The 9753-nt window shown below is 34.9% G+C and overlaps 1 long non-coding RNA gene across 1 annotated transcript; it reads left to right on the plus strand.

Moving 5' to 3' along the window:
• Window positions 1-1379: 1379 nt before the first annotated feature.
• On the plus strand, window positions 1380-2890 carry LOC137714219 (uncharacterized). Its single transcript, XR_011065415.1, has 5 exons — window positions 1380-1627; window positions 1761-1937; window positions 2060-2153; window positions 2246-2326; window positions 2422-2890. It is a non-coding gene; the product is annotated as an uncharacterized lncRNA (long non-coding RNA).
• Window positions 2891-9753: the final 6863 nt, after the last annotated feature.

Genomic DNA, 9753 nt, shown 5'->3' on the forward strand with positions numbered 1-9753 from the left:
TTATTCCTATCTCATGTTTTCATTCACCATATATATGTGAAATGAAATGCATATAATAAGATGATATCTAAATAGATTCATGATTGTTTTTGTAGATGTTGAACTTAATATCAAACCGGTGGGCAGCTAGTAGGGGCAGTCAGACACCTTCTTAAGGAGGTAGCTGCCACCTCCACACCTGATATGGCCAAGATGGGTGTCCCTCCGGTCGCGCCTTTGGGGCCAACGGTGTGTACGGCTGTTGAGTCATCGACTTTTTCGGTGACGCATCTTGTCCTGAGCGCCCGATGGACTCATCGACCCCTGACTTCTAAGGAGGCTCAGCCATCTAGTGAAGCTTCCTCTATCCATGGAGAGGGGTCCCAAACAGGTAAGCTTGCTCCCTCCCTCCCTCCTGCCTTCTCCTCCTTTTTTGGTGTATATTAGTGTAGAATCTCACTTATATGCAAACACATTTAACCAAAAAAAAATAGGGAACATATAATTATGGAGATGCTCATTTAAAATCATTTTATATCCTTGACTGTATACGCCAGTTAAAGTAGTTCAAGCACAATAATCGTTTTGATCTTGTTTTCAAAGAGCATCATAATTAAATACTATTCATGATTTTTGAAGAAACTTGTATGATTCATAAGAGCTAAGGAGACCTCGCTAAAAAACCAAATGTGATATAAAATGAAGCATATATTAGCTGCTGTAAGTATAATTTTGTTCACTGAAACATTAAGCACAAATCTCTCATTTATTGTAGAATATGTTTATACAAAATGCCTCTTGATTAGCAGTGGCCTTATGCACAAAAATTATAAAAATATATATGTAAGGAGCATATTATCATGTACATGTTAGAGAATGACTTAGCAACTAGAGGCATAAAGTGAAAATTAATGTGCATTATTAGTTGCAGATAATCAAACTTCCACTTAAAAGATGGATATTCAAAATCCCACCATTTCCCTTGAAGTATAGAATGTGAACTGATCTTGTGTAGTTAAAATGTGAACCATAATATAATTAAGGAATCTTATCCTCTCTAATAATTGAGTAGCAAAGTAAAAAATATTTGATGCAAATCGAATTGATCTTTTAATTTATGCAGAGAATAACATGCATGCTAGCTAGTTATTTTGAATTGTGATTTTGACCTATATTAATGATTGTAAAGTAGCACTGAGAAGTCATATCAACAAGTTGCAAATTTTGTTTTAACGTCCCCAATTGGTATAAACTGTTTGAATTGTTGGGTGGATGTGTTGCTTTTGTTGTTATATTAGGTGCAAGTTTTAGGGAATGTTATAGTTTTAGGGGAGGTTCTGCAGAATTTTCGGTAGAAAATAGAATTCGTCTAATGTTTACTTTGTTTACTTGGTAGGTCAAAAAAAAAAAAAAAAGAAAAAACCAAGGCCCCTTAGAGACTACGAAAGACTGCACAAACCACTCGCACCACGACCCAGAAGATCACCATTAGTGGGATCCTTAACATCGTGCAGCTACAACAAGGGAGCAGCATAGTACGTTGCCCACCAACGTTGGCTGCTTTATCAGGAACCATTGACCCCTTAGGTGGGAGTCATAGAGACATGTGCCATAAGAAACCAAGGACGCCATGCTCTATGAATTATGGGCAAGTATTTTCAACCTCAAATACTAAATTTTTTATTAAAGTATACAAGGGTTATAAATTTTAACTACTATTTATTTGTTGAGTTTTGCAACATCACTATGAGCTCTCTAACCTCGATTCCAACCAAATGTAGTACATCAACGACCTTTACTCCAGTAGGTTCACTCAATGGAAGAGGGACCTCCACAAGCATTATGAGCTATATGATGGTCCGGAGGTCGCTCTAGAAGTTGGGTGCCTTATAGAGTTGTTGGACCGTCGGGATGAATGGGAGTGGTTTTGCAGCCATTTTTAAGACAAGAAATACTTGGTACGTATAATTTATATTTCAATAATATATTAATAAAAAAATTTACAATTTAAAAAAACAATTCATTTTTTTCATTCATTTGTTATAAATATCTAAACTAATACATTTTTTTAATTCAACAGAAAAAAGTGAAGGCAAACTCAATCAATCGATCGAAGAAGAAACTTCTTCACCGATCCGGATCACGACACTTCTCTTATAGGTTGGAGGAGCGACGTAATGTAACCGTATATTTATTAAGTTTTCAATATTTTTACTCTTTATTACACAATTGGTAATCTATGTTAACATTTTTTAAATTTTTTCAGAGGGGGTCAAAGCTTCCTGAAATTGACATGTTCAAGGAGGTGTAAGTTTGGCCCGGGGATGAGCTGACGTAGCAGCTTCATGTAAGTTCTTTAAAATTTATAATATTCAATTTGTATTAATATTAACTACATGTAGATTCAAATTAATTTGTTTTTTTTTTTATTCATTTTTCTAGTCCACCATGGTGGAGAAGGGCTAGACAGTTTTGGAGGAGGTGGCTTCCTAGTTTCCCCTAGAGCGAGGATGATTCCCCCTGAGGATGCTGGGTTTCAGATCATGGCTGACACACTTGATTAGACACTCGGTCGTCGGCATAGGAATGTTCACCGGGGGCTTGGGAAAGCCCGCCTTAGGGACCCGTCTATCTTGTCCTCTAGGTAGAGAACTGAACAAGTCGAAATGCTGACATTTGAAGTGGCGGGCTTGAAAGGGCAGATTGCGGTCCAAAACAATTTGAAGCACCAAATATGTCGCGCACTTCAGATCTTTGGCATTCAATTCCTCAACATTGAGCTACTTCCAGAAACGACCTCTTAGCCCTTTGCCGCAGCAGCTACATCCTCTTAACCCCCCCTCTGGCAGTAGCAGCTACAACCTCCCAGCCCCCTGACATAGCAAGAACACCACCAGCCGGCGATTGTGACGTCGCAGACTTTTTTTTTAGTTTTGTTTTGAATTGTTTTTGAATTTAAAAATACTTTGTTTCCATTGTATGTACATTTACAATAATTTTTCAATTCAATATTCTTCTTTACATTTTCTATTTTTATTTTCATTAAATTCATTTTTACATAAACAAAAAACAAAAAAAATAAATTATTTGTAAAACTAATTTAAAAATAAATAATAAATTGTTTAAAAATCTGATTTTATAATCTTACTGTGATGGCCTCTATATGTGTCGTGCAAGAGTTTGTCGGATGAACCTACATGTTCATCGTGCAAGAGTTTATGGGTTGAACTTGAATGTCCGTTGCGCATGATTTTGTGGGTCGAACCCATGTGACTGTCGCACAAGAGTTTGGGGGTCGAAACCAGTTTCAGCGCACGGTACGCGCAACGACCACAACTTCAGTCTCGCAATCTTCATTTTACGCGACGAAGATTTTTCCAACGTTGCTTAATTTTGACATCATGAGCTTTGTGCGACGGAGTCTTCGCCGCCCAATGTTTTCGGCGACGGTTTTTTTCTTTGCATGACAGTTTCCCCTTCATCGCCCAAGAAGTTATTCCTAGTAGTGACAACATGAGGAGAAAAAGAAGGAAAAGAACATAATTTCCAGGTTCACCAAGTATACTCTTAAGGTTCTCCGCTAAATGATCCTCAGGTAGGTTCTCTACCAAAATAGTGCACTATAATGCAGTAGCTATTGACAAATTGTTTCGGACGAGCTTTTTCATTTTTCTAAAAGAAGCAACAACTAAAATTGGAACTGCAAAAAGAAATGTCAATAGTTAGTGAAAACTGTTAATATGATAGTGTGAAGAAAAGGAGATTTCTAAGTGCTCCACAAGAAGCAATATTGTTATAGATAAAAAAAAAAAAAAAAAAAAAGAATAACTAGAACTTATTGATCTAAAAGATTCAAGATTGGGAGCTTCAACTTTAACCGTAATATCAGTTACCTTGTTCACCCTATTTTGAAGCAAATATTCTAATTTTATAAAAATGTGATAGTTGTGGTTAAGGGAAAATCACCTTGTTCACCTTAGTTTTTTTTTCAGGAGAACATTGTTCACCGTTGTTTCACCCACAACCTTCCAAGGCTTCCATTCTTCTCGGCCCAAGTTGGAAACAACCTTGGTTAACCTTCTTCGTCCCCAATCTTCGAGGAGAGGATCATTTTTATTTTGAGAAATCACTTACAATAGGGAACAACCATGAGGAGAGGATCATTTTTACCTCTTGGGTTGAGGTCCAATTCCCGTAGATTTCGTCGAAAATTGGACGGAAACCCAGATCACGGTTTCTTAGGTCTGAAATTGAGAAAATGAGGCTACGAATTTGTAGAAACTAACTTGAGGGTTGGAAAGAGGAAGGGAAGAGGATTTTGGAGGTATTATTTCATGGTCATTGGTGACCGGAGGACGGAGGCGCTACTGCATGAAAGAGAAGAGGGAGAGAGAGGATATGGGAGGGAGGAGAGAGAGAATGAAGGGGAGGCGTTGGACTTTTGTGAAGGGGAGAGAGGTTGAATAGTTTTTTTATTTGTTTTATTGGTGCCCAGTTAATCACAAAAGCACAAGAAATTACTTTTGAAGAATAAAGCATCTAACAGACACTAATGGTTGGTGTCTCAAATTTGAAGGCCATTAATATCAGTGGCATCCAACTGAAAAGACACAAAAAAAAAAAGAGTGCTATCTTTCTATCTATAGTCATCAATTGCAAATAATGTGAAAACATTGGTGTCCTATAGCCATAATTCTAGTAGTGTGTGAATATCAAATGACATTGCTAGTTGTATTTTGTTCTTGTTTCCTCATCGATTTGCAAGGTATAGCAAATTAACAATTGACAGTTCGAAGGTACCAAGAAGAGTGTTTCTATTTTTTTCAAAGGATTCTAGGTTTGAGATGTACGTAAATTAAATCATGTTTATTAAGTACGGTGTGGTTTAACATCTATATAACATTGGGTATACTGCATGCTAGGAGTTAAAGATGAATAAACTTAAATGTAATAATCTCTCTTTCCTTGATAACGTTGCCTTCTTTCCATTTTTAATATTGTTTCCACTTGTTATTCTCTTGCAGTGAGACCTATCATTACTACGATTTGCCATTCTGCTACCCAGGTTAGCCTTTAGGGTCAGAGTGAATTTCTTATCGTGCAATGCTTAGTCAAAGAAGTAACTGAAACCTGATATCAAGAATTAGTTGTATTTTGTGCCTAGGTTTTCTGCAAGCACATATGGTGAGAACAATGAATTTTCCATCGTTTAATATCACAAATATTTGCATTACATAAAGAATGTAGGGTAAAAGTTAAACATATCATCAGATCTTTTTGCTTTTCAAGCTTTGTTTTGACCAAAAACTGTCTTGCATTGCTACTAGGGTGGGCATGGGCCAGGTCGGGCCTAAATTTGGAGGGACTGGACCAAACCCGTTTAAAAATCTAACAAGGCGGGGCGGGATTGAGTGGGCATAACAATTCTAAGTTTTGGAACCGGACCTAACCCGGCCCATTTAAAACGGGCCGATTCAAGGCAGGTCCATGGGTCCATAGATGGGAACGACGTCGTTGAAGCCGATGATGTTTTTTTTTTCTTTTTCCGAGATAGGTCTCTCTCCGCCGTTGAGCTTAGACCTGGCATTCGTGTCGTGTTTCTCGTGTTCGTGTCATTTTCGTGTCATACCCGATAGCTTAACGGGTCGTGTCGTGTAATACCTGTTAAAGTAAACGGGTAATATGACCCGACCCGAAATCAACCCGTTAATATTATCAGGTAATATGACCCGACCTGTTACCCGTTAAGAAAATTATATTTTAAATCAATAAAAATGAAAAGAAAAACATAATTTGACCCAAAAAAATGTAAAACATAATACTAAATTAGTATATACATACTAAATTTCGGAGTTGACCCCTTAATGAAAGTTGTAAAGTTTTTCATTACGAGTGATTACATTTTTCACACTTATTATTATTAATTTTTCACTCAAATAAATAACATTGTTCATGAGATTTGGAGGGTTTTAAAAATCTACACTTATTTATACTTTCATCAAGTATAACATAAGATTTTATGGTTCCACTAGTGTAAATATTTTAAATTAAAGATCGAATTCAGTCATTGTATTCATATAGGGTCAATGAGTGTAGCTGTAAAAAATCATCAAAATCGGAGTTAAAATAACCGTTAAATCGTAATTTTTCATTTATAACCGTCGAAAAGTTTTGTCTCATTACTTGATCTCTGAATGTTTGTTTGTTTGCAATTTTTGGCATGTGCGATCTCTAAGCATATATAAACAAGTTTGACGGTTGGATCGTTGAAATTAGTTTCGTAGGATGGATATCTCATCAAAACGATAGATTCACTAACACTTAGAGTTTATTTATACTTTCATCAAGTATAACATAGATTTTGTGGTATCCACTAGTGTAAATATTTTAAATTGAAGATCGAATTCATTCATTGTATTCATTTAGGGTCAAGGAGTGTAGCTGTAAAAAATCATCAAAATCGGAGTTAAAATAACCGTTAAATCGTAATTTTTCATTTATAACCGTTGAAAAGTTTTGGCTCATTACTTGATCTCTGAATGTATTTTTTTTTGCAATTTTTGGCGTATGCGATCTCGAAGCATATATAAACAAGTTTGACGGTTGGATCGTTGAAATTAGTTTCGTAGGATGCGTATCCCATCAAAACGATAGATTCACTAACACTTCAGAGTTTATTTATATTTTCATCAAGTATAACATAAGATTTTGTGGTATCCACTAGTGTAAATATTTTAAATTAAAGATCGAATTCATTCATTGTATTCATTTACGGTCAAGGAGTGTAGCTATAAAAAATCATCAAAATCGGAGTTATAATAACCGTTAAATCGTGATTTTTCGTTTATAACCGTCGAAAAGTTTTGTCTCATTACTTGATCTCTGAATGTTTGTTTTTTGCAATTTTTGGCGTATGGGATCTCGAAGCATATATAAACAAGTTTGACAGTTGGATCGTTGAAATTAGTTTCGTAGGATGCGTATCACATCAAAACGATAGATTCACTAACACTTAAGAGTTTATTTATACTTTCATCAAGTATAACATAAGATTTTGTGGTATCCACTAGTGTAAATATTTTAAATTGAAGATCGAATTCATTCATTGTATTTGTTTAGGGTCAAGGAGTGTAGCTGTAAAAAATCATCAAAATCGGAGTTAAAATAACCGTTAAATCGTGATTTTTCGTTTGTAACCGTCGAAAAGTTTTTTCTTATTACTTGATCTCTGAATGTTTGTTTTTTGCAATTTTTGGCGTATGCGATCTTGAAGTATATATAAACAAGTTTGACGGTTGGATCGTTGAAATTAGTTTCTAAGCTGCATATCCCATCAAAACGATAGATTCACTAACACTTAAGAGTTTATTTATACTTTCATCAAGTATAACATAAGATTTTGTGGTATCCACTAGTGTAAATACTTTAAATTGAAGATCGAATTCATTCATTGTATTTATATAAGGTCAAGGAGTGTAGCTGTAAAAAATCATCAAAATCAAAGTTAAAATAACCGTTAAATCGTGATTTTTCATTTATAACCGTTGAAAAGTTTTGTCTCGTTACTTGATCTCTGAATGTTTGTTTTTTGCAATTTTTGGTGTATGCGATCTCGAAACATGTATAAACAAGTTTGACGGTTGGATCATTGAAATTAGTTTAATAGGATGCGTATCACATCAAAACAATACATTAACTAACACTTAAGAGTTTATTTATACTTTCATTAAGTATAACATAAGATTTGTGGTATCCACTAGTGTAAATATTTTAAATTGAAGATCGAATTCATTCATTGTATTCATATAAGGTCAAGGAGTGTAGCTGTAAAAAATCATCAAAATCAGAGTTAAAATAACCGTTAAATCGTGATTTTTAGTTTATAACCGTTGAAAAGTTTTGTCTCATTACTTCATCTCTGAATGTTTGTTTTTTGCAATTTTTGAGTATGCGATCTCGAAGCATGTATAAACAAGTTTGACGGTTGGATTGTTGAAATTAGTTTTGTAAGATACATATCCCGTCAAAACGATAAATTCACTAACACTTAAGAGTTTATTCATACTTTCATCATTTTTATGGGATACACATTGATGTTATACTTAATGAAAGTATAAATAAACTTTAAGCGTTAGTGAATCTTATCATTTTGATGACTTGGAATAAATATATTAATTATTTATATATTTTAAGTGTTAATTAGACTATGTTTCAATTAGTATGTGATGATATTTAATAATAAAATTACATTTATGTTTTTTATTACGTATTTTATTTTTATTCAAGTTAAAATGTTATAAGAGATAAAATAAAAAAATAAAAAAAAAAATAAAAAGCTGTCTTTGGGTTAAACATTAGGCGGGAAATGGATGGATATAGGTTGCAAAATTTCCCAAACATTAGGTGGGAAATGGATGAAACTCTTGAAATATTAGGCGGGAAATTAGTTATTATAATTTTTTTATGTTTTTGGTATTTTTAAATTACTTGATATTTTTATTTTTAATGTATTTTATGAATTTTAATCTCAATCTTTGCCTATAATATACTATAAAAATAAATAAATAAATAAAACTTAAATTTTAAAATTTATATAGAATAATAATAGAATAATAATTAATAAACAATATATACATATTCATTATATCTATTGCATTTTATAGTAAGTTTTTTTTAGTAGTTTAAAAAATTAAAATTATCAAAATAGCATTTTTCTTATCGTGTCGAAACAGGTTACCCGTGTGTCACTCTCGTGTAAACCTGTTAAGGACCCGTTATTAACGGGTTATTATCGTGTGACCCGATAATGACCCGATTAGTTATCGTGTTGACCCGAAACCCGTTATTTTCGTGTCGTTTACGTGTCGTGTTAATGGGTCGTGTAATAAATTGCCAGGTCTAGTTGAGCTCAAAGCGTTTCCTCTTTGACAACACCTCCCTTTTCCTTCCACAACTTCATTGACTGCAAATCTTCAAAATCAAACCACATAGCAAGAAGGAGATTGAAAATTTAAGAGTTGGGAGCTGGTTGCATGTGTGATTGGCTCAAAGGTAATGATGGGGGTTGGATCTGGTTTGGGTTTTCTGGGTGCATGTGTAATTGAAAATTTCAAACTCATCCCACTGTAGATTTTTTATTGGGTTTTCTGGGATTTTGGTTCGAATTTTAGGGTTGGATCTGGTTTTGAAAATGGAACGATTGTAGATTTTTCTCCTATTTTGTTTCAATTTTGCTGGATTTGGGCTTGAAAATGGTTGTGGTTACAAAGGCTCTATAGAGGAATTATTGAGCCTTCTCTCATGGCTTCGCAAGTACAATAAGAAGAAGATGATTTGTAGAAAGTGCTATACCGTCGCTAGAAAACACGTCTCTCGCTCCATCTTCGTCGATCTGGAGCCCACCATCATCGATGAGGTTCGCTATCGTCGTAGCACCATCATCATCTATCTTTGCTATCCCTTAGGTCCCTCAAAGCATCCCTGATTTGGAACCTCGTGTCATCGTCGACGCCATCTTTGACGGCTGAAGTCGAGAGATAGAGACATCGAGTTGCGATTGGGAGAGATGGGGACAAAGGATGAGCTTGACTAGTTGTGCCGCTACAAGTCTGAGTCTCTGAGATTGAGATTCAAAGAGAGAGAGAGAGAGAATGGTGTGACTTGTGATAGGGTTGGGAATCAATGGTGTTGATTTGAGTGATATTAAATCAAAGGTGGAAACGGTCCAGGCCGGGGGCCTATTTTCTCAAAATTTTGGACTCGCCTCGCCCTGCT

The sequence above is a fragment of the Pyrus communis genome, chromosome 14 (genome assembly GCF_963583255.1).
Source record: "Pyrus communis chromosome 14, drPyrComm1.1, whole genome shotgun sequence".
NCBI lineage: Eukaryota > Viridiplantae > Streptophyta > Magnoliopsida > Rosales > Rosaceae > Pyrus > Pyrus communis.